The sequence below is a fragment of the Apodemus sylvaticus genome, chromosome 9 (assembly GCF_947179515.1).
Source record: "Apodemus sylvaticus chromosome 9, mApoSyl1.1, whole genome shotgun sequence".
NCBI classification, from domain to species: Eukaryota; Metazoa; Chordata; class Mammalia; order Rodentia; family Muridae; genus Apodemus; species Apodemus sylvaticus.
In genome coordinates this window covers 7,575,787-7,580,146 of record NC_067480.1, presented here as the reverse complement: position 1 = coordinate 7,580,146, position 4,360 = coordinate 7,575,787, and the positions used below count along the sequence as shown (strand labels likewise).

Below are 4,360 nucleotides of genomic sequence, written 5' to 3'. Positions count from 1 at the left end.
TTTTGACCTTAGCCATTCTGACTGGTGTGAGGTGAAATCTCAGGGTTGTTTTGATTTGCATTTCCCTAATGATTAATGATGTTGAACATTTCTTAAGGTGTTTCTCAGCTCTCTGAAGTTCTTCATGTGAAAATTCTTTGTTTAGCTCCATACCCCACTTTTTAATGGGGTTATTTGGATCTCTGGGCTCTACTTTCTTGAGTTCTTTGTATATATTAGATATTAGCCCTCTGTCGGATTTAGGGTTGGTGAAGATTCTTTCCCAGTCTGTTGGTTGACGTTTTGTCCTTTTGACGGTGTCCTTTGCCGTACATCAACTTTGTAGTTTTATGAGGTCCCATTTGTCAATTCTTGATCTTAGAGCATAAGCTATTGGTGTTCTATTCAGGAACTTTTCCCCTGTGCCCATGTCCTCCAGGGTCTTCCCCAGTTTCATTTCGATTAGTTTCAGTGTGTCAGGTTTTATGTGGAGGTCCTTGATCCATTTGGAGTTGAGCTTGGTACAAGGAGATAAGAATGGATCGATGCGCATTCTTCTGCATGCTGACCTCCAATTGAGCCAGCACCATTTGTTGAAAAGGCTATCTTTTTTCCACTGGATGCTTTCAGCCCCTTTGTCGAAGACCAAGTGACCATAGGTGTGTTGGTTCATTTCTGGGTCTTCAATCCTATTCCATTGATCTGCTTGCCTGATATTGTACCAATACCATACAGTTTTTATCACTATTGCTCTGTAGTAGAGTTTAAAGTCTGGGATATTGAATCCCCCTGAAGTTCTTTTACTATTGAGAATAGTTTTAGCTATCCTGGTTTTTTTGTTATTCCAGATGAATTTGAGAATTGCTCTTTCTAGCTCTATGAAGAGCTGGGTTGGGATTTTTATGGGAATAGCATTGAATCTGTAGATTGCCTTTGGCAAGATGGTCATTTTAACTATATTAATCCTGCCAATCCACGAGCATGGAAGGTTTTTCCATTTTCTGAGATCTTCTTCGATTTCCTTCTTCAGAGATCTGAAGTTCTTGTCATATAGGTCTTTCACTTGTTTGGTTAGAGTCACCCCAAGATACTTTGTTGTTTGTAGCTATTGTGAAGGGGGTCATTTCCCTAATTTCTTTCTCAGTCTGCTTATCCTTTGAATATATAAAGGCTACTGATTTGCTTGCGTTGATTTTGTAGCCAGCCACTTTGCTGAAGTTGTTTATCAGATGTAGGAGTTCTCTAGTAGAGTTTTTAGGGTCACTTAAGTATACGATCATATCATCTGCAAATAGTGATAATTTGACTTCTTCCTTTCCAATTTGTATCCCTTTGACTTCCTTCTGTTGTCTAGTTGCTCTAGCTAGGACTTCAAGAACTATATTGAAAAGATATGGAGAGAGGGGGCAGCCTTGTCTAGTCCCTGATTTTAGTGGGATTGCTTCAAGTTTCTCTCCATTTAGTTTGATGTTGGCTACCGGTTTGCTGTATATTGCTTTTACTATGTTTAGATATGGGCCTTGAATTCCTGTACTTTCCAAGACTTTTAGCATGAAAGGATGCTGAATTTTGTCAAATGTTTTTTCAGCATCTAATGAAATGATCATGTGGTTTTTTTCTTTGAGTTTGTTTATGTAGTGGATAGCATTTATGGATTTCCGTATATTGAACCATCCCTGCATCCCTGGGATGAAGCCTACTTGATCATGGTGGATGATCGTTTTGATGTGTTCTTGGATTCGGTGGGCAAGAATTTTATTTAGTATTTTTGCATCGATATTCATAAGGGAAATTGGCCTGAAATTCTCTTTCTTAGTTGGGTCTTTGTGTGGTTTTGGTATCAGCGTAATAGTGGCTTCGAAGAAGGAGTTGGGTAGTGTTCCTTCTGTTTCTATTTGGTGGAAGAGTTTGAAGAGTATTGGTGTTAAGTCTTCTTTGAAGGTCTGATAGAATTCTGCCCTGAAACCATCTGGTCCTGTGCTTTTTTTGGTTGGAAGCCTATCTATGACCCCTTCTATTTCTTTAGGGGTTATGGGTCTGTTTAGATGGTCTATTTGATCCTGGTTTAATTTTGGTAATTGGTATCTGTCTAAGAAAATGTCCATTTCCTCCAGATTCTCCAGTTGTGTTGAGTACAGGTTTTTGTAGTAGGATCTGATGATTTTTTGAATTTCCTCGGTTTCTGTTGTGATATCTCCGTTTTCATTCCTAATTTTGTTAATTTGGATACTTTCTCTGTGCCCTTTGGTTAGTCTGGCTTATCTATCTTGTTGATTTTTTCAAAGAACCAGCTTTTGGTCTTGTTGATTCTTTGTATGGTTCTCTTGGTTTCTACTTGATTGATTTCAGCCCTGAGTTTGATGATTTCCTGTCTTCTCCTCCTCCTGGGTGAATTAGCTTCTTCTTGTTCCAGGGTTTTCAGTTGTTCCTTTAATCTTCTAGTGTAAGCTCTCTCAAATTTCTTTTTGAAGGCACTCAAAGCTATGAGTTTTCCTTTTAGCACTGCTTTCAATGTGTCCCATAGATTTGTGTATGTTGTGCCTTCATTTTCATTAAATCTGATTATATTTTTAAAATTTATGTTGTGGCACAGCAGCTACATGTCCTGCTGGACAGACATCTGCTTTTGGCATTGGAGCAGGATATGAAGTCTGCCAGCGATCTCAGGAGCCATGCTGAAACCACATCTCGAATCAGGGACTGCCTTCACTCAGACCCCGCAGCTGCATGCAGCCTTGGCTGACTCCCACCTGGAGCACAGGTGCCGCCTGGACATTGACTCCGCGCCCATCACGGCCCGTAACCCTGGCGTCATTTGTACCATTGGCCCTGCTTCCCGACCTGTGGAGATGCTGAAGGAGATGATTAAGTCTGGATCGATTGTGGCTCGGCTGAATTTCTCTCATGGAATCCATGCGTACCACGCAGAGACCATCAAGAATGTCCGTGCAGCCTCAGAAAGCTTTGCATGGGATCCCATTCTCTAGCATCCCGTTGCGGTGTCTCTGGGCTCAAAGGGATCTGAGATCTGGACTGGACTCATCAGGGCAGCGGCACTGCAGAGGTGGAGCTGATGAAGGGAGCCGCCCTGAAGATCACCCTGGACAACGCTTACATGGAGAAGTGCGCCGAGAACATCCTGTCTCTAAGAACATCCACAGGGTGGAGGTGGGCAGGAAGATCTCCGTGGACGATGGACTCATCTCACTGCAGCTGAAGGAGAAAGGTGCTGACTACCTGGGGACAAGGGTGGAGAATGGCGGCTCCTTGGGCAGCAAGAAGGGCGTGAACCTGCCCGGCGCTGCTCTGGACCTCCCGCCTTGTTGGACAAAGGGCATCTGGCACCTGAAGTTTGGGGTGGAGCAGGATGCGGACATCTTGTTTGCGGCTTTCATCCGCACAGCAGCCGATGTGCTTGAGGTTAGGAAGGTCCTGGGAGAGAAGGGCAAGAGCACCAAGATCATTGGCAAAATCGAGAAGCAGGAACGTGTCCCCAGGTTTGCTGAGATCCCGGAGGCCAGTGATGGGGTCCTGGTGGCTTGTGGTGAGCTGGGCACTGAGATTCCTGCAGAGGGGGCCATTATCGTGCTCTCCAAGTCTGCCAGGAGTACTCACCAAGTGGCCAGTTACCGCCCTCGGGCTCCTATCATGGCTGTGACTTGCAATCCCCAGACTGCTCGCCAGGCCAGGTCCATCTGTACCTTGGCATCTTCCCTGTGCTGTGTAAGGATGCCATACCAAATGCCTGGGCTGAGGATGCTGAACTTTCTGTAAACTTGGCCATGGATGTTGGCAAGGGCCGAGGCTTCTTCAAGGAAGATGTGGTCACTGTGCTGACCGGATGGTGCCCTGGCTCTGACTTCCCCAATACCATGCGTGTAGTGCCTATACTTTGCTGGCCCTCCAGAACCCCTCTTAGCCCCTGTCCCTTCCCCTCCCCTAGCCCACCCACTAGGCCAGCAATGCTTGTGGTGTTCACTCTAGGCTACAGGGTGCGCTGGTGGGGTAGAACATAATGGAAAATTGATGCCTCTGAAACATGCAATCTTCATGGCTCTACCTGAGCCAGGGGTGAAGGAGGGATGCAGGATTGGAAACCCCCTGACTTTATCACAGAAGGGCAGCATCACCTCTGTGTACTTTGCTCCTGTAGAAAGTTATCCAGAGAATTCCCAGAGAATTCTCCTGGAGTCAGAAGGCAAGAGTATGGACTGAGGGTGTGGTGCCCAGGGTCCCAGTGTGCTGACTTTGGCCCTGGCCCTGATGTGCTTTCCCAACAGCTTTGTCCTCGCCAACCCTCCTTGTGCACCCACTGCTGTCACTGCAGACACTCCACTCTGTACCTTGTGTTCTGCGGTCTCCAGGCCTGCTGCTCTAGTGA

General features: G+C 45.6%; 1 pseudogene; it reads left to right on the top strand.

The window, feature by feature from the left end:
• The first annotated feature begins 2,648 nt into the window (after nucleotides 1-2,648).
• Nucleotides 2,649-3,753, top strand: LOC127692761 (pyruvate kinase PKM-like; annotated as a pseudogene).
• Nucleotides 3,754-4,360: the final 607 nt, after the last annotated feature.